This window comes from Aulonocara sp. 'chitande type north' Nkhata Bay, linkage group LG13 (genome assembly GCF_057382095.1).
Source record: "Aulonocara sp. 'chitande type north' Nkhata Bay isolate Kocher_YH1m ecotype deep benthic linkage group LG13, A_spYH_male_GT1.1, whole genome shotgun sequence".
NCBI classification, from domain to species: Eukaryota; Metazoa; Chordata; class Actinopteri; order Cichliformes; family Cichlidae; genus Aulonocara; species Aulonocara sp. 'chitande type north' Nkhata Bay.
The window spans coordinates 17,535,825-17,557,580 of record NC_141356.1 but is presented as its reverse complement, the minus strand read 5'-3'; the positions used below and the strand labels follow the sequence as shown (position 1 = coordinate 17,557,580).

The window sequence follows — 21,756 nt, the reverse complement described above, 5'->3', positions numbered from 1 at the left end:
TTGGTGTGATAAAAAATTTTGTCAATTTAATCATAGTCTAAAAACTTTACTGTTTGACCCACATTCGCCTTATTATAGACATCTAGCATTAGTCAAAGGTTGTTTTTTTTACCCTTGTGTCAGAATATGGATCTGACAGCTTCAACTATCCATTGCACACAACTCCTCCTCCTTTCAAAGGAAGCACCACGCTTACCAGAGGCACCTCTGCAGTGATAGATATCCACAATACTTCACCAACCAGACCTTTGCAAATAGAATACCCTGCTGTGCTAAAGAAAACAATGTGTTTCTGAGGAGTAAAATACTATCCATCACCAAGTCCGTTAGGACTGCGAAAAGGGAGTGAAGGAGGAAAGACAGGAGGCTGGAGAGTGCTGTGGAGGGGTAAAGGGCTACCTGGTTTTCACATCAGAGGAGTTTAGGGGAAGGGGGATTGCGAGGCCTCAAAGGCTCACAAGCCATGAGTCTGGCATTGAAAGGACCTCACCAGTCACACTGCTTCTCCTGTTGGTGAAACTCTAGCCTGGTTCAGGCACTGCCACAACAGAGCCAGCTTTAATCAATCATCAGCTGTGGCAGAGGTGACAGGAGGCATTCTAGGAGATTAATTGTAGTCTTTAATTCAAAGCCTGATGTAACCAAGGAATGGCTCTAGCGAGTGTGATTAGTATGTGGCACATGCGGGGTAGTAGTTTAAGGGTTAGAGAGCAGATAAGCTAATGGCCTGGAAACTTCTAATAAAATACAATTGCTTATTCAAGGGCTACATCAGTGGGTGATTTTTAAACCACGGCGTGTTTGGAATTAACATCTAGGTGATATCGCTTTAACATCTCACCCTTCTTTATTCATTTGCAATTTATTAGATAAAAAGTTAATATATTAACTTGTTTCTGGATATGTATTCACATTGCAAATGATTGTTCATTTTGGTGCGCAGTGTGTCCAGGCTAAAGGCCAGCATTTGGGCAGAAGCATCTATCTCTAATTCAGCTTAAATTCAGTATTGCCACACTTTGGTAAGCAAAGGGCTAAAGACATAGTAGAATAATTGCCAACTGGTTTGAATATCATGTTTGCAACTATTTTATCATAGCAGGTATGAGGCTGGGCTATTTGTACACTTGGACAAAACTATTGACTGACTTTTTTTTCTTTTTATTAAACTTTCTTTAGCCTACTGTGCAGTCTTCTTCGTTCATTATTACCCACATCTAAAGACCCCTGTATGGATGACAGTACCTAGCCTTGTCTTCCTACGTTTGCCCTTAACGACCTCCCGTCTCATTTCCTGATGGACCGAACCACCCCCAAACCAAAAACATTACACTGAGGTGTTTTTTTACACCGACCTGTGGGGACGGGCAAAGACACCTCAGTCATTACCCATGATAACTAATCTATTAATGTTGAATGATAGCCTCATTAAAAGGTTCAAATATAAGTCTAAGCTTATGTGTTAATGACATGTTAATGCTTCTGTCAATTATAAGCTGGGGTAATGACACCTGCAATGAGAAGATATCAGTGGTTGAAGTCAAACTTGTAATTCTATCCCTCGAGAGGTTAAGTGGAGCGTTGATCCCTTGGTGGCAAATGGAAGATGAATGTTTCACTATGGTTAAGAGTATTACACTCATCTAATAGTTGGGCAAAGTTAGAAGAAAATGAGAGTGAAGTTTCATGTAGTTGTTGGAATAGTTTCAAGAAAGAGAGCAGATTGGAGGTTTATGGAAATTAGGAATATGTCCTGATTTCATTGTTAAAAGATACAAAAGAGGCACTACTGAATTTGTTAAATTAGTTTTATAATGGTTCCTGTGTCGAGGGGAGCTTTGACAAATCACGAACCAGAGATGCTGGTTTAAAAGTTGTGGGCATTTAGCCTTTAAAAAAGGGCGAAAGACTTTCTTGAGTTGCATTAAGGGAGGTGTGGTCTTAGGGTGCAGTTCTTTTAGAGACTGCATACATTTTGTACTTTTTGTAGATGCATATGCATGCCCTGTGTAAAACAGTTGCCTAATTGACTCAGTTAAAGTAGAATAAAAATAGGGTGGCGACCTCCTTGTGAGCAGGCGAAACTGCTGGTTGCTCGGTGATTGCATTGTGATGAGCGTCTAACACCCTGAGCCTCTGGGCAACCACTTTCAAACCTGCAAACCTGTCTCCAAACAATTGAGGGCCAACTTGGACTGACCTCAGTCATTTTCAGTCAGTTTGGTGAAAGTTTGACATCTAATTTAGACAGGCAGACAGACGGCCAACCTGTTTCAGTCAGTCCAGTCTCATGAAGCAACTTTTCTGTAACAAGTCCCTTTGATTCGATTTATCTTGTTGGCAAGTGGTGTATTTTTGTTAAATTCAACCAAATTCAGTTATATTATATTGAATTTCTGTATTTATTGTTGGTAACAAATTTGAAATTTTCACTAGAATATCACAGTTAATTGTCATACTATCATAAAGGGATTGATGCAGTTGCCAGCTGGACCCCTTTCAGCCTCCAAGTGATTCAGAGAGATTTTGTCTTATTGTAGTTTTATCACCATCCTAAGCACCAACTACTTTGAAGATGCCAGCTGACTGTGAGTGGTCGAAGACCTGATCCCGATCTTTGAGACGACCATTTTAAATGCATCAAATTCACTGCACGTGTTTGTAATAATTTTAGTCACACTGCAGTCTTTAACCACTGTTTCCCTAGTTTGACAAACCAGATAACCTTACACTTTTTCTGTGTTTGTGCAGGTACAAAGCCAGTTCTGCCTAGGTGGCTTTTGAGAACCACTTAACATTTTGGCAGGTTAAAGAACTGAATGTTATGTAGTGGTAGTTTACTTATTGCAAGGAAATTATTCCAAACAGAATCTGGAATATGCATCTTTGAAATCATATTTTGGAGACCACATATTTGGTCTCCAATTTTGTGCCTATTTTTCCGGCACAGTGCTGTGGCTAGCTTTTTGGCAACAACATCAGTCTTCTCTCAGTGGAAATTTATTGGACTCATTCTAGATTAAGCAACAGCAAGGTATCAGTAGAACAAAAAAAGATACACGATTCAGCTACAGGTAAACTAGACATCCTAAGGGCAAAGCAAGTGAGTAAAGAAAAACTTTAGTCCACTGAAGTTAAACTTTCTGGGTGATATGCAAATTTTAATCACAAGTAATTGGATTTGGATTCAGATTTATGTAGGATGTTTAATCCTATCTGTAAAGGTATGACACCATCCTGGGCCTCCCTGATGCAGGCCTGTCTCCATGTCATATGGCGTTCATATCATCAGCCTGTGCCAGCTGTGCGATCAGTGGGATTGATCTGCTGGCAGCAGGACCATATTCATCAGTCTTCTCTCTTTCCTTCACTCTTTCTCTCTGACAGTCTTGCTCTTCTCTTATCCCTGTATCATTTAAGCCCCACCTCTCTGTCTCTATCCCTCTATCTTTCTCTCTACGTCTCTCATTGCTTTCTTTCTGGCCTGCAGACCATTTCAATGTGAAATCATGGTTAATGCTCCATGACAATCTGACACAACGCACAGTCCAGGCCCTACTCCATCTGGTTTCAATTTAATTTGGTCAGAGAAGTGGGGGTGTGTGGTGGTAGCGAAGGGATGGAGGGGTGAGATGAAGGGATGGAGTGCTGGGTACTGGTTGGAAGGGGGGGAGATGAAAGCTTGGCATGTTATTCTCCGCCGAATCGTCTCACCATCCTTCATTCTTTCCAAATTGCCCTCTCCCCTCCTCACATATAGTATTAACTCCCTCCCAAAAAGTTTAAAATGATAGCTGTTCGATCAAAGGTCTCCAAAAATATGTTAAAGATCTGTAAGGGGAAAGGGCCATGAGGTGGCTCATTAAAACCATTAGAAGAAGAGTGTATGTGTGTGTGTGTGTGAGATGGGGGTGTAGGGGTGGGTGGTGATGGATCAAACAGTGTTGAATGGACACAGAAGGGCTTTAGCCTTGGTGCAAAGAGTTAATGGGGACATCTTCTTGCAGTTTGGAAGATGGAAGAAATGAGACCATTACTAAACAGCGGACCTGTTAAGAGCAATTTTCCTAATTATAGGGAAGGATCCATGTGTCAGTTGCGACGGCAGACATGTCAACCCATCAGGTTGTGGAGACGGAAAGTGTTAACTCTTTAATGTGACTAACTAACAGCCTTTGCTTAGGCCAAGGCTTAATGACTTAATGGAAGTAATGATCTAAGGAAAGCCATATGCGTTAATGCTGAAGGGGCCACAGTAGTGGTGCCAGAGTTCAGTAGAACAGTGGATGATGGGTTCATTGTCTTTACAGAGCATGGCTGTGAAATCTAAATATTTTACCTTACTATAATTTGCTTAAACAGCTTATAGATCCCATGAAATCCTTCAACATAATTCCTGTTCAAGCAGGTTGTTGGCCTGCAACATTAACAATGAAGGATAATAAAGTTTATACCAGTGTCTCAGTTGCACTATAAGGCAGTTTGACTTCACAGGCAGAAAAGCAGAATTGGACCAAAATTGTAACAACTTTCACAGCTGGGGGTTTAAATTTGTACCTACAGAGGTAATGTTGCATAACCTTATGGTTTTCACAGATTTGTTCTGATACTGAATTATTTTACATTTACAATGTGTGTACAATTTGGAGGTTCCATCTGAAGTTATGCTCAATAGTTAGTTTAGGTGATGGGAAACTATTTATTTATGTTTTGATACAAAGGTGTGCTGTTGATTCATTTGTCATTTGGCAAACTCTTATTAATAATTCTCCAAAATAAATTGAATAAATATAAAGTACCTTTCTTTTGCACTTTCATTAATTCAAAGCAGCAGCAGTCGCCAGTATGGTCTAAGCTTAATATCAGAAACACTGCTAACCCCTATTTAATGAAATCTTGCAGTTAAAAACAGTGACAATATCATACAACATTATATAACTTTGCCACAGAGTAGTACATGTGATGATGTTGCATGTAGGCAAACTTCACACTAGACTTGATTTCTTTTTTCAAGATTTTTTGGCTTTTGACTTTCAAGTTAGTTTAAAAAAAATCTCTGTTTACATTTTCTTAACTATGATTGTGTAACTGAAACAAGGCTGTTTCAGTATTTAAAAATCTGAAAGTCTTTTGGTCTGTATCCTGTCATCATGTTTGAGTGAACTTCAAACTCCTTTCTTTCTTTTCATTTTCTAATTTGAGTATTGCATGTGCTGAAATATGCCCTGTCCTTCAGTTCTTCATGTATACAGTCCATGAAATGAAGCTGTTGCTCATTGGATTTGTTGGCCAAGGCACAAACTCCCTAAACCTGCTACAGAGCAATGGCTGCTTCTGAAAGGCAAGCATGCAGCTGTGGCAACAGCACCTTGTTTCCTTATAGAGGTCAAGAATGCATGCATGTCTCTCCTTATCCCAGTGGAAAGAGATGGAATAGACCTCAGAGATCGAGGGTAACAGAGAAAGAAAGGGCAGGATTCCCACCTCATCCATCACTCTTCATGCAGGGTCTGCCTCTTCACCTCAGCCCAGATTTACACACCACCTCTCATATATTGCTTTCTTTATGGACTGCTTTTCACAATAGTGAAGGGATCAGAGAACGCACCAGAAGAAATTAGTTCACGTCATCTCTCGTTTATGATGTGTTTAACTAGTAAGAGCTACTGAAAGGAGTCTAATTTGTGCAGCTCTATATTTCTGCCCTGCCCATTTCTTCCACTTCAAGTCAAATACTCTCTGCCATTTTAATCTTAGGTTATCAGGTCAATAAAACACGGTGACCTCGGCTAATCATAAAGGAGTCGATGCAGGAGAGTAAGGATTGATTAAGTTTATAACTCGATTTGAACTGCATAGAGTCTCGACGATAAAAATTGGAATGAACACAAATCTAAAGCAAGGACTTAATCCAAAGAAAATCAAAATGTAAAGTAGACATTTTTAATAGCATCTGTTTTCATCATGAATGTGGTCTTTTGACTGGATGACTATTGATGTCTTTGATCCACAGCCTTGCATTTTCATGAGTTGTATGGTTGAAAGCACAAGTTGAAACTGGTGTTCAGCATCCTGTTAGGGCACATGACATTACCTCATCTTCTCCCCAGTTCTTATCAGATCCTTTTGGTATTGCTCTCCACTACAGTTAAATTAAACAAAGTTATCAGCTAGCTGATGTTCAGATAGAGTCCACCAAATTGAAGCCATACCTTGGCAGTGGATCCCCACTGTTAAAAGTAGTATTGTGTTCCCTTTAAATTCAGAATTTCCAAGTTATCAGTAGTAATTTTCAACTGGAAAGCCGCTACAGGTCAGACATTCACCTCAGAAAGTTAGAGCACCACCATGAACCCTGACTTTACAATTCAAGATGGCGGCAGTGCATGCAAATAGTAGCAAAACTGTAACACTTGTAATCTGCGCAGCCACTGTTGTGTATTTGTGCAGTCTAAATAACCATACAGAGAACAAGCAGCAGTGTTGTTTTTAAGCATATGAAAGCAAGGATTGTGCTGTATTGCTGGTGACACATGAATAGCTCTGCCTTGCTAAGAAGCAAAACAAATCCTGTTTTTCCTTGTTTTTCCGACTTTAGCACTGGAATGCGCTCAACTTGGAGGTGACATCACTCCCTGCTCTGACATCCAGCTTCTGAAGTAAGCTGCTTACAGATACTTGTGAAAAAATACACTGGTTAACATTAAAGTAGTGTTTCAACTTCACTAAAGTCAAAGTGAAATGTATAAGCTCTAAAATGCTCTCAACATATTAAAAATAAAGTAGCTCTTTGGAGGACGTTTCTATTAACCATTTTTGTGCAAAGCTAACTGGACTTCATGTTATATTAATATGATTTAATACCAGGGTCCTGTTCTCTCTTTCTTACTTCTTCCTTCATCTCTGAGGATAAACTTGGTGCACTTTAACTTTCTTTTCTCTCACTAAGAACTGTATCTTCATCTTGCAGACACATTTTGTGTGTTTTCTGAAATTTGCTCACTTATTGTTTTGTCTCTTTCTTAACTACATAAGTCATCACCAATGATGAATGCACCAGTGGGTTGGCTTTTATATGTTATCATCATCCCAATTTAGGTTCAATTGGGATTGATATTGGCAAGGCACACACAGTAACAAAAATAATAAATGATTTCCCTCAATTGCGTTAAACAAGCCTGTTGAAAATGTAAAAAGCAAAAGGTAGAGATATTTGAGGTAAAATGTAGGGACTAAAAGTGAAATATTCTCAGAAAAATAAATACTCAAGTAAAAGACAGATGCATAAATATTCAACTTAAGTACAATAACAAAGTATTTGTACTTAATTAGAACTTTTTTACTTTTCATCTCTCCTTTTTAATCATTATGAAGCCCCAAAGAGCCTGCCAGCCACTTACTCTATTCTGTGTTCAAAGATTCACTTTGTTTGATAAGCAACAGTACATTGAGATCAGTAATCACATTTACTCAATAAATAGACTATTTTAGTCTCTTTACAATCATCCACTTTACTTTCTTCCTCACTTCTTCTCTTTTCCAAAACAAAAAAATAAAAATAAAATAAGCTTTTTTTCGTTGTTTTTAACAAATTATTTGCAAAAATGCAGGACACTGAAGCTAAATCCAGCTGACCTTATTATAGCACATTTGATGGTGCACCATGGTGGCCTTGTACCCATATACCCACACTGATGCTGCCCATCATCCAACCTGGCAGATGGCTGGTAGCTTGAACAGCTTTCTGGTGTTTAATTATGATCGTAATCAAGGGAAATAAAGATCAATTAAAGCACAAGTGAAACTAATGAAACGCGAGCGCCATGAGCGGGCGGACAGTTGTCCAAAATGTTTCTCATAATAAATGCCAACTGAGTCCTAAGAAAGGATTAGTGTGAAGTGCTGCCTCAAACATAAAACACTGGTGATGATGGCCTATGTAGAGGAGTCCTGTTTGATATAAATGCCATTGTGTTCATATTATAGTCATAATCTCAAACATTTGCCCATAAGTAATGTCCATTTTAGTCCTCTCCAAAGCTGATATAATCCAGCATTACTTTCATAAATGACTTTAGAGCTCAAGCAGTTACTTGTAGAATGAGACAGAACTGTGAAGGATGAACAGTAATGGTACTGGAGAGAAAAAAAATTACTGTCTTGTGTTTAAAAAGTGCAAAAAAAATGCCGATGAGTTTTAAGATTCTCATTTGCCCTGACTTTGAAGGAAGTTAGCACATATTTTGCAATTTCAGTTCATTTACTTTTCAAAGATGGAAATAGCCAGAACAGCATGGGGCTTCTGGCAACGGTTCAACTGCTTTTCACCAAGCTGTGCGTCATACTACGAGGCTGCACAGTCCATCTGAGCAAGATGGAGAGGGAGGAAAAGAAAGGACAGGAGTGGGGGATGAGACGAGAGGGAGAGGTAGAGGAAAGGGGGAGGCCTAAGTCGGCAGATGCCACCACTGTGGTCGTGGCATTGTGTGATATTAATAGTCCAGAGCCACATTGTGCCAACTTTATTGGAAATGTGAGGGATGCCTTGCTGTGCCACCATCACACGCTAGCATCAAAATGAAATGAGAGGGGTGTGAAAAATCTCCCAGAAACAGTGGAGATTTCAGGGAGAGTAAATGCTGCAAGGTACTGCAATAATTTAAAGCCATTTTAAAAACCAATACGAAAAAAAAGTACTTGATGTATTATTTAAGTGTGTCTCCCCTGTCAAACTGACTTTCCTTTGTTGTCAGATGTTGTCTGGAATTTATATTTTGCAACTCCATTTTAAAAGAATAGTTATCTTAGGTCTGCCAAGAAAATGTTATGCTGAAAGTAGGTTGAAATAGTTGGCTCCATGTTTAAACAGCCGACAGTACATTTTCTGATATATTGATATGCTCTTTTTTTTTTTTAAGGATTGTTGTGTTTTATACTACTGATTGTTGAATAAAGCGTCAGTGTAAGGAATATGACAGGAGCCAAAATATCATGTATATAAATTATATTGCCAGGAGGCAAAAGACATGCCTATTCATAATTCTTCAGCTGGAGCAGAACCCCTTGCAATGATGAATGACTTAACAATATTATCCTAAACAAAAGCGGGGTAATTAGTGACATTTCCTTTAAAGCTCAGTGTAGCTCTACAGTTTTTCAAGAGCACAGTGCTGCAGTTCAGAACAGTAATGGCATAATTTATCTTTTCAGAGACGGCAGACATGTTGCAGCTGATTGAATCATGCTGGAGTGAAACCAAGTCTTCTGTGATACAAGATCAGAGGAGGTATGTATAATTGTTATAGCCATTAAGCTCTAAGGCTGTATGGGCTGAGCATACAAAATGCGCTCACATATGGCAGACACTGTAGGTTTTGTACCATGACCAAAGCCATATGCTGCCACCCCAGCTAACCTACCTCAAAGTACCTTTTGTCTCCTAGTCATAACAAAGAGCTAACAAAGGTTAGCTTAAACAATAACACAATAATAATAATAAGAAAAACTAATTATATCTAGTCATAAAATATGCCAAGAAACTAGTTTGCAGGTGATATTTTTGTCACTTAGCAAGCAGATTCATCAGGGCAAGCATTTGTTTTTGGATTTTAACTTTCCCAAGAGAATTTATGTGATTAATAGCATGCATGACTATTATGTTATGAGAAAACTTGTGTAGAAAAGTTACACTTTGGCTTGAAGATAAAGAGAGAGGCAACTGTTTGAAATGTATTGGTTTTGTCCTCATGAGAGCACAAATGCACACACTAAACTTTATGACTCTTTGGCTATTTAAATAGTTCTGTGTGTACGTGTGGAAATGTATGTCATTTGAGAACCTTGAAGCTTCATTTGCAATCACGCCAATAAATATTTAACCCCGCTGTCTAAGGATTCAGCAAATTGTGAAAAAGTATCAGCAATCGTGTTACCTTTTGAACATTCATTAACCTCTTATATATTTCAAAAACTTAACCTGGTTCAGTTAGGAATAAAGAAGTCCAGTTCCAGCTTTTGGGTAAATAGAGACGTAGTTAGCCATGGAGTCCAGCTCAGCTGCATTTGCCAGCTGATGCCCTACTATGCATTTCATATAGTAATAATTATTTAAGCTGCTTTAAGTTGCTTACAGCTCCTGAAAGCCACTTTGAGACTCCCTTTTATCCATCTTTTCTGGTGTCTAACTTTATCAGTCGCTGAACTGATGTGTTCCTGCTGTTGTTCCCACTTTATTCATTCTGTGTATGCCTGTAGAAGAACAGGGAGTTCCCAGAACAGAGCCGTAGCATCGAATATAAATTACTGCACACGGAGATAACAATTTTCTTTGGACTAGATTAGTCGCCACTAAAGTCATATTCATTAAAGATCAGTTACTAGAAGCTAAGTCTCCCAAACAAGCTTAATCCTGCAATGAAAACTTTTTGGTTTGTTTGTTTTTTTTCAGTGAAGATAAAGTCCTTTAGTTTTGTTCTGACAAAATCAGTTTACATGAACGACAGTCCTCTGATGTCTCTCACAGGACCCCCTTACAGCTGTGCAGTATAAGACATCAGCCCTACAACCATTATCCCTGAATACTATCCCTGAGTAATTCAGCCATGCATTACTGCCCCTTGCACTCTGTTTGGAAAACGCAGTAATGAGAAAAGCTATATAATGCCTCGGTGATCTTTGGTGCTGAAAAAAAGGATCTATTCTTAAGTAAGAGACACCATAGACGATAGCTTACTGGGTGTGTTTTCCCACACATTTGATGTTAATAGCCGAGAGCCCTAAAACCAAAAAAAATGGGGTAAAAAAACCTTCAAAAGAATTACTTACATATTTTTAGCCAATTAGATATTTCTAATGTTACTTTTGACGTACAATTCTCAGCCGAGCGTCCTCTGTCAGAACAAAGGAAGGGAATGCATCGGAGTCTCTTCCCTCTTGATCATGCAGCGATTTTCAAGGTGTAAACACGAAGCTGCTCTGGGAGAACATTTCTAGACGGGGGAAACGTTGGCAGGAGTTCAGAGGAGGCTTTGTAAAGTAAACCAGATTTGTTCAGGGGTCTGTGATCAGTTTATTTTCCCAGTCCCCCAGCCTTTATGCTAGGCCTTCTTGTAATTGTCCTCATGTTTCAGCTAATTTCACATTTCCAGAGAGAATAAGGGAGGGATAATGGGAAAGAGGAAAGAAATCTGGCAGCTTGAAGGAGTAACACCCTTAGATTTTTTTGTTGATGTCACTTGAAATGGATTTGGGAGTGTTTAGAGTCCATTGCACCACAAAACCTCTGGAGCTTTAAATACTTTCTAGCATTTCTTTCTGTTATTGTGGAAATTACTCTCATATCTACATCCAGAAATGTAAAACAGTCATCATTTTTAAGGAAATTTTCTCAGATATGAAATGCTTCTCATTGCTAGCCCATACAGCTCCTCTGAAAAAAAAACAAAACAACCAACAACAACCACCAAGCAGCAAAGTTATCAACACCTTCTCTCAGAAATGTGTCTGCCTGCACTCTGAAACCATTTCAAAAAAGTCACAAAACTTTTCAAGGTCTTCCGTCTAAGGTTTCCTTTGTAGTTCTCTGGACAGATTAGAGTACATAATGTGAAATTCAATGAGGCATGCATACACATCCCATGCACATACAGGCCAGCCTAAAACAGCCACTTAGTCCACAAAGATGATGTCACCCCTGTTTATGCTTAACTCTTCCTGAGTGTAGATGACGTGTAGTCTTTCATGTTTAAAAATCATTGCTATCTGTTTGTTTTTTACTTTTATTTATTAGGCTTCTAATACCTTTACAGTATAGTCATTATAAAAATGTATATGTATTATTTTGCTGCCTGCCAGAAAACATATATGCCCACAGCACAAACATAAGAAAAAGTCAGGATCAAGGTGTAGATAGGATGTTCTTATCCAGGTAGAAATAAAGTATTTTTATTTTTAATAAATGGAAATCCATATTGTTAAGGCATGGTTATAATGCTGAAACACATGGTTAAGGTTTGGGAAGAGTTTTAATTACAGTTTATGGAAACCCAAATGTTAACTGCCTGTTTGTGACTGAATGGTAACTCATTTTTCAGGAGAAAATTGTGAGGTTGGGTAATTGTCAAATGTGTTTGTAATTTGTAGGACACTGGGCTGTTTCACGAGGGCTGGTACTGAATAATATGACGGGGGGTTATCTTGAAACAGTGATCCTCATCTTGATCCTGACAGTTCTAACAGTGGGTGTTTTTTTTATAAACATCACAAACTGCTGGTGGGTGTTGCCCTTGAGATGCTTATAAACAGAAACCTTTGTCTTCTTTGAGATACGGTACTGTACAAAATTCTTGAGCTATCTCATGTCTTTATATTTTTCTAAGAAAATGACAAGTAGGTGCAGTAATTTATCAAAATGTGCATGCATAAATAGAAGTGCAGGGTATAAGTCAAAAACTGAATTTGTACTTTTTTAACAAGCTGGTATTGCACAGTGGATCAAAATATGACGGCCCTTTTCTGTGTTCATAAGTCTGTTAATTTTCAAAAGATCTCCAACACCACTGGCTAACATGCAGCACCGTGACAGAGCCCCCACTGTGTGTTACAGATGGCTGTAGACACTAGCTTTTGTACCTTTCTCCTTTCCTGCTCTGCATGTATTGATGACCATTCAAACTAACTAACTGACTTTTAGTCAGTTTTGTCTGTTTCTCTTCCTAGCCAGTCAGTTTTGGCACTATAACCTATAAACACAGAGTTAATGAAACAGAAGCTGGTCTGTGGCCTAAAACAAAATGCAAAGCTCCTAGACAGAACACTAACCGTAGTCCTGAGAATTGAATCTTGTGTGTATTTTGTGACAGCAGTGGCTCAAAGAAAGCAGTCTTTAAATTATTTTATTGTTAAATCATCATCTAATAAACTGGCAAATTGATACAGTTAGTTGATCAGGGCTATAAATCAACAACCTTGTCAGTCCCATAAAAACTATATTGTGCTGCAGGGTTTTTCAATGCTAGCATTTCACCCATGTGTAATAAAGATATTTCACAGACTTTTCCATATATAGGTTTACCAAATAGGAATCATATTTAGGTCCTACTAAGGTAATGTCTACATTACCTGCTTAATTTAATTAGAAGCATTTAATTGACTATATTTTTCACAAATCAAAGCACTTCCTTTAGGGCTTGGATCAATATGAATAAATGCCATATAAATGCCAACGCTCGTCCATATCAGTTAAATCGTCGACGGTGGTGATCTCAGCTCATACACCATGGTTGTAGGGGAAGGAGGCAGGAGGGAGAATGCCTTGAAACAGAGGGGAGCTTCTCTGAACCATTACCCATCAGCCCCTCCTCTCTCACAGGGCAAATCCCACGGGGAGAGAGGGTGTCCACGGAGGATACGTTGTCTTGTGTGAGTTAATAGGGGATTACACATGTTAACATCTATCTCACAGTACACTTGGCCAAAGGGGTTCTGCTATAGGGGTTAGCATATGAATAAGGAATAAGGGGTTGATTGAATAGCGGCTAGGGTGAGTGAGAGCTGCCACTCGAGGTGGAGCGATGGGGTAGATTGACTAGGATGAGACACAAAGACCTAAATCACTTTTAGAGATGGAAGAGGAAATATCACACTCCACTGAAGGATTTGTCTCTGCCGCCATTACAGGATTTGAAGTGGGGAAAGTGGATTTATAAATTATTCATTAAAAGGTGAATTTTAAACTAGACCATTTGGTATTTTGGTCCATGTTCATTGTCAGGATGTTCTCTTTAACTTCTTGGTTTGAATTAAAACGACAAAAAAGGTCATTTTTGACTGGGAGACCGTTTTTGTTTCCAGTTTGCTTCTCATCAGTTCAGGTCAGAAGTGCTCCTATATTTCTAAAAATGATTTGTAGTGGTTTGTAATAGAAGGTGCTTGTAAATCATGTCAACAAGAATATTATTGTGGGATTTAAATTGGAGGACTTGGTGGTGAAAATATTACACTAAACCTTGTCAAAACAGTCCACGGGTTTAACATGTGCTCTCTAAAGCATTGGAATAGTTGTAGTTCTCACAGAGTAGTTTAGATGGAAGAGTTTGTTTTCCCCAAATTGTATTCATCTTAGTGTTGTCCTGAGACCTAGTGATGAAATTGACATGCAGCACAGACATCAGCAGAGCTCTCTGGGGGAGCAAGGTGTTTATTTCCTGAAGGTCAGGCCTTTTGTGTGGAGAAACTTCTTGCCAGATGAGATAGATCTGCAATTTACTCCCTATCATTCACTCCCTCCCTCCTTCTCTCCCTCCTCTTCCTTGTATTCTCTACCTTCCACCCAGTTTCTCATTCTTGGCATTCTCTTCTCATTTTGCTTTCTAATGTGCTCTCTCTCTACTTTTCCTCATATTTTCATCTTCATCCTTGGCCATCTATCACCAAAGATTATTTGGAATCACCTTCTCCATACTCTTTGTACTTGATTCTTCTCTTTTCTTTGCCTCTCACACATTCTGTCTCTGCTTCTGTGAAATCAGTGGAGGAACCCTTGGCACGATCTGTGATTTATAGCTCACTCTGAGCACACCCTTATCAGGTGCAGGCAAGGCTCGCTGTGCTGCCGCCTGCATCTGAATGACAGCGGAGAACCAGTCGCATTATGCTTTGCAGCCTCGCCTCCTGCATTCTGGACACTGCAGATTACATCTAGCTCCTTGATTTATGGACGCCATTTTGGCTCCTGAGAGGGACATGAAGGGGAGTTTAGAGGTTGGGGGGTATAGGATGGTGGATGTGGTTTCCAAGGCCAGCGTCTTGGCCAAAGATAATTTTGAAGGGAACCTCCTGGAGGTGTATTTCATATGCATATGTGTGGATAAAAAAACACGATGTGTGTTTGTGCATTGTATTCATGTGCATGAATCTGTAGGAAGGTGTGATTTATCATTTTGTCAGGAGGTTTTCTGCTCAGGTATTGACAGTGCCTATTGTTAGAAGCAGAATGGAGGCACACTGACATTAAAAGTTCAGCATAATATCAAATAAATATACCTTTTATTGACCGTTGATGATATAAAAGGTTTTTGCAGATATTAAATCCTTTTTTTTTTTCATCTTTCTGTGTAATTGAATCATTGTCATGTGCATCTCTGGAGATAAGATGTTATTTGAGAGAATTATTTAAATAAAAAAAAGTGTTAGCTAATGTAATTAACAAGGAATTATCACAGCTGCAGTTCTTTGTAGGAAAGAAGTAATTATGTAATCTAACACATTAAATGAGGAAAATGAGCATCACATCTAAGACTTAAACACAGCAGGCATTTTGCATTGACTCTACTTAGTGATCTGTTTTCTTTTCCTTTTTTTGGTTACTGTTGTATGTTAAGAAAATTCAGTGAAATGACACTTTAGAGCAGAAGCTTCAGTGATTAAAAAAACAACCCACAAAATAAAACCAACCTCTCTGTCCATCTGAGGCTGCTTCATCCCATCATTTCTTTATTTATGTCCTATATGAAATGACACATTAAAGTTAAGTGAAATAATTACTTGGGTCATAAAAATGATAGTTTTGGTTTAGTTGTCCAGACAGTTAGATTTCAGAACTGGTTATGTCTCTTTTCCTCTTATTGTGGCAAAGCACCACTTTATTGTTTGCTTTGAAAAACATTGTGCAGATGACCAAATTCCTCAGCCTATGACTAAGTTTAGAATTCAGAAAATGAGACTCGCCAAGCAATTCCACTCAAATAACTTACTTGTCTTTGCTACCGCCATTATCTTTATAATATACACAAATAAATATAATTCAATTATGTGAAAGATTACATTAGAAGATGCCAAATATAAAAGATAAAACATTTGTGAATTGTAGGCGATGGTAATGCGTAGAACTAATAAAGGCTTAATGCATACACCAGGCTGTGACCTTTCTAGTCTTCCCGCTCTCTCGCTTGGGGCTGCTTCCATTCTGCAACAGCTGTGAATAAATGTAAATATACATGTAAATGTCATTCTCTTGCAGTGAAGTTCCCCTTTCCTGTGTTCCCTGACCAGACCTGTAAAATGGCCGCCAATGCAGTCTCCAGTGGCACGCAGCTTACTGATAAATGTCTCTCTGAATACATTTCTACAGCAATGAAAACCGAAGGCTTTTAGAGGAGGATGTCTTGGTACAACCAAAATAGAAGGAAGGTCTAGAAACCCATAGGAATGTTGCCTCGTGTTCCAAAGGCAGAAAAAAAGCTCTGGCTTAAAGTGGGTTTCATAAGGACTTGTTGTTATGGTTCTTGCAATTGCCAAGCGGCGAGAGCTAAGTGGAGATAATGTCCTTGTAGCTCATCAGACTGTAGAAAAGCAATGTGGGCAGCAATCTTAGTGGACAGATGGCTAAGATGACTAAAAGTCACGCCGCAAAGCACAGATCCACGTCCTTGTGTTTTTATGAACATATTGCCTCATGTAAATAGAGATGTAGATAATAATAATATATATATGTATATGTACAAACGGATACCTGGCCAATAGGACAATAGAAATTACAAAGTATAACAAATAATAATATATCAAGTAAAGAAAATGACAGAGTTTCTGCTCTAAATTGTCATTTATAAGATCATATTGTGTTGACACTCTACAGTCTGTTTATATCTCTCTCCGTGTATGAAAGAAACATACAAAAACTAAAAAAAAGGTCGTGGAAAACAGCCCACTAAGTGTATTGTATCATGTTCACAATCATTCAAATTCACGAGTGTCAAATGTGAAGTATCAGACCTGAAAATAATGATTGTTTTAAACTTTTGATTAAATGTGCTGTGGAAATGTCAGTGTGTGCCAAAACCTCAAACCCCTGGTAGCTAACCATAGTTAATTCTTTTTTTCATATACATGAAAAAAAAAATTACTAGGCCTGCATTTACCACTGATACTTGCCCCATGTGGCATATTCTGTACTTTGCTTCCAAATACACATAGCCACACACATCTTGATAATACGTAGACACAAGACACCTTGAAATAGATAGACAGCATGAGACCAGTCACAAACTATACTACTCACCTATCTCTCTCTCTCTTACACATTCACATGCACAAACACACACAAAGTGGTACCAGGCAAGACTTGGAAGGGGTCCTGGACACTGTCATGGGTCCACACGTCAAATGAGCCAGGGAGCTGAACAACAACAATAACAACAGGAGTTAGAGCATATGGGGCTTGGTACCAGCTGAGAAAGGCCACAGAGGTCTGCTGTGTGTGTGTATATATATGTGGGTGTGTGTAAGAGAGAGGAACAAAGAGTGAATTAGCGATAATAACTGAATTCAAGTGCCTAGAAAGTAGTATAAAGTATATTTGGGAGAGTGGGGGCAAATAAGACAAGACTACTTGTTTTTTCTAAGGTGTTCGCCGAGGAGGCAATATAAATAATAGAGATGGCACGATACCACTTTTTTATGTCCGATACCGATACCGATATCATAAATTTGGATATCTGCCGATACCGATATGAATCCGATATAGTCCATATTTCTGTAAAGTTATTTATTTCATATTCTGTATAGTTTTTCATATTTATATCCTGTTCATAGCCTGTACATAGCTTGTACTCACTACAGCCTGTACATACTTATAGTTATAGCATATTCACAACATACTTCATACTGTGTACATTATAACATACCATAATAGACCCATTTCTGTAATATACTTACATATCTATACTATTGCTAATATATATTGTAATATATCTATATCACTAAAGCACTTCTGGATGGATGCAAACTGCATTTCGTTGCCCTGTACCTGTGCATGTGCAATGACAATAAAGTTGAATTCTATTCTATTCTATTCTATTCTATTCTATAGTGTTTTTTAATCAACAAAACTGTTTTTTAAATATCTTGCTGCATTTTGTATAAGTTCATACTCAAGTTTAAAACAACAACTACACTAAAGCTATTCTGTTATACCTGTATGCAAAAAAAAATATTTCATAGTTCAGCAATACTGATCAATCTAATAAACTTAAACCTACACCATCCTCCCTATTCTGGTATTTTAAAGAGTACTTAGCATATATATTAAGCAACCTAACTAATAGGGTTCCAACTCCCAGCAACAATAAAAATAAATAAATAAAAAATAGGGAACCACCCCTCACGCTCCACCTCATGATGCTTAATCGACGTAATCAACCTTAATTTGATGCAGTGTGAAAAAAAAATGCACAGAAATCAATTATTTTTCAAGAAATATTAAATAGATTCAACATCTTTCTTCAACAAAATTGCAGACTGCACAGATGGTACCTTCCCAAAGGAAAAAGTACTATAGCTTACTAGGGTATATTAGACTTAATAGTTACTATATACAGTAATTGACTTCTATTCATTTTACATCAAATTAAAACTTTGGGTGTCAGATAATTATTTATTAAAAGCTAGACATTTTAAATGAGAATAAGAAAGAAAAGTATGTCTTTGTGCCCCCTTTTCCCTGTTAATGCCCTATCGGCCCCCCTGGCTAAACTTTGCTAGATCCGCCCCTGCACAGTTACCAGCGTCAGCTACGTAGAAAAAGATCCTGGAGTAGAAAGTAATATTAAATACATTCTAACAACAGCTTATCAAGCTTAAACGTGCTGCTGTTGTTCAGCCGCTGGTTTCCTCTTTCTGGTGCAAAGTGGGCCAAAAACAAACCAGAGTCACGGACTCGCGACAGAAAAGCCGATCAGCTGATCGTTAAGCAGTTTCATGATTGAAGTAGCAGCAAGAAGAGGCAGTCGCTTGTTAAGCTTAACGCAGGAATGCTTTACAAACATTCAGAGATGGACTTACACACTTGCTTTACTTCTCTCGGGATAACTTTATCGGAGATGAAATGCCGGGTTGCTAGCGAAGCTCCACATGCTATCCAGACCACTGACAGGTCCTGCATGCCACAGCCGCTCTATCACGTGATGCATACTGCTCCGACGTGCTAACCTGAGGTGAGTTACGGGGTGTTGCAAGTTTTGTGAGGTGCTTTCGTGATATTTAATGGATCGGATTACATTTTTTATTTTTCTCCGATATCCGATCCAGTAATTTAGGTCAGTATCGGACCGATACCGATACGTAATATCGGATCGGTCCATCTCTAATAAATAATATAAACGTGTGTATTTGTGTCAGTATAAAAGCAGCTAAGAATAGGAAATGTTTGGGTTCCCTGAATCATTTGCTAACATTTTCACACAATTCATTTTATGTGAAAAGGTTAGTTAAATAATCAATTGGTGGACTGACAAGTAGCATTTTTATAAACTGACTTGATCAAAGATGTCAATTGGCACATTATCATGGTGGAGGGTTACATGGCTTACATAGCTCCTGAGTGATCCCAGGAGCTATGTCATTTGGGGTAATGAGCCCCTGGTGGAGTCCTAAAAAATACTGGCTTAAGGGGCCAGAGCGAGTGCAATTCAAAGCACTCTGAAGAAAACATCTAGACAGCCACCAGCCTCACCTGAAACAGTATTCCCAGGGCCCCGCCCTGAAGCAAGGCTTGCAGGAGAGCCTTGCTGGGAAATGCCTGTGGCCAGGCGCTACTTCATGGGCAGCAAACAAGCCACATGGGTCAACCCATCACCTGCAGATTCAGAGCTTTGTGGATTAGGTCTCAGAGGCTTTGGCGGTCCGGTCCCAGGGTGCCTGAACTGGCCCTAGGAGAACATGAATCCTCAGTTGTGAGGAAACCTACTTTAAATCTTAGAGATTTAAAGGAGGTATAGTCAAGCTTCCCTGAATGTACAGGATGGGTCTCAAACAAATCTGCTGTGTAGGGGCTGGACTTTAATCCACGCTGAAGTTGTCCGCATCAGAGGTTGTAAGCTGTGGGTGGATATACTCCTGGAGAGGAGGTCTATAGAGGAGGAGAGGAGAAGGTTGTGTCTTTAGAGTGGAGAACAGCCTCTGCCATTATCATACCTAAGTTCCCAGCCTTCCACAGGACTGGTGCTGGAAGGTCCCCCATCTGATGACTGCATTTTCCTACTAGGGATTTCAACATATAATGTTCTTGGACTTGCGATCTACTTACACTTTGTTTAAACACCACGTTCCAGCATAAGGATGTAAAAAAAAAAAAAAAAAAAAGACTCAATTGAGCCCAGATACACCTTGGGGCATAGTTCCAATGCTGAGCACGCACAGCTTCAGGCCTAAGTTTATTGCGCCTATCTGGGAACCCCTGAACCAGATGGTGGACACCAGAAGTAAAAAGAGCCATCAAGCTGAAATCTAATGTGGTTAAGTTCAGAGACTTTGGAAACAGTCCCAGTAACTGCTTTGGCAGTAGCTGAAGCAACAGTTTGTGTTTGCAGGAGTTTGCAAGGGTAACAGGAGGACAACTTGCCCATCAGCAGAACGAAGGTTACTGGGTTAATCAATACAGTCGTTGATGGCTGTGCCCTAGGATTGGATGAGTTTCACTCCAAGTTCTGCAAGCCGGTCTTGTTGACAGAACACGCTGGATAGAACTGACATTCACTGGCATCGGTGTCTCTTGAGCTAGTTTGAAGATCTAATGCATTTTTATCATGTACATCTTCAAATTGAAGCTTTAATTTTTCAAAATGGTGGATCATATAATTTAATAGTTAATCAGAATACCCAATCAAGAAATCAACCTCTAAAAATAAGTTCTTGATCTCAAATAGTAGCTTGGTGATTTTTGCAATGAAAGTGCAGATCTCGATTCATTATTTAGACCAGAATGCATATTTTTAATGAAACAATTTCTGTGATTTTTTTTTTTTTTTTTTTTTTACTTTCTCCCTTGAAGAACTTTGAAATAATGTGTATTAGTCTATGTATATATCATTTTAAACATGCAGTACAGTTACCAATGGCATATACCACCACAGAATGACCAAATGAGAGCAATGGGTATATTCTGAGTGTTTTAATATAAGTCTCATAAGAAGGAACTGACTTTCATCAGTCATAAAGATTTTGTTCCATGACATTCTGCCTACAAGCAGAAATACATTTCAGCTACAAGCCATCAGATATTTGTTAGACTGGAGAGTAGAAATCAAAACTGGACTTCAAGTACATAGCCTGAGCAATAAAGTAAAAGTCAGAGAAATTGTGAACTGCAGAGGGCAAACACTTTAAGGCAGCAGATTAAGGAGCTGCAGAGCAGGGATTACCCACCATGAATAAAATAGCACCTGCTGGGCTGGTGTTTATCTGCCTCCTTGCTCTGTATACACACTCTACCACACAGCACTCACAATAAATACATGTCTATGGCAAAGTCAGGCAGACTGAAGCAGCGTACATGTACACAAAGAATTACACCGAGAGTGGAAACACGTATTCAGATAGACTAAGTTCAGGTGGACATTGAGTACTTTGTTCTGTAATTTTGTGCTGTAATTATGATTGCATGCACACTGTTCTCCTTTCTTGTAATTTGAATCTTTTGGATGGTTTCCAAACGATTTGTGAGATTCTCTTTATGTTTTCTATAAAACGTGATATCATTGCAGGTGGATCCGTTGTCACTAAGTGAAAGGTTTTCTATTTCTTTCATTCTGTCATCATGTCATTAATGCACATTTATAAAAATATTGCTTTAATTAATATATTTTCAACACTACACCTGCAGAAAGTAGTAGTGCTTAAAGTGGGCATACATTCACCCAGAGTTAAGTAGGGTTAACCAAACATGAGCCAAAACACTAGTATACTGTACACACTTGGCCTGTG

At 38.8% G+C, this 21,756-nt stretch overlaps 1 long non-coding RNA gene across 1 annotated transcript in view; it reads left to right on the top strand.

Moving 5' to 3' along the window:
* The first annotated feature begins 9,236 nt into the window (after positions 1–9,236).
* LOC147315918 (uncharacterized) overlaps positions 9,237–21,756 on the top strand; it is a 62,950-nt gene continuing 50,430 nt past the window's right edge. Inside the window, exon 1 of the long non-coding RNA XR_015124327.1 lies at positions 9,237–9,286. This is a non-coding gene — a long non-coding RNA (uncharacterized LOC147315918). The remainder of the gene's footprint in view (positions 9,287–21,756) is intronic.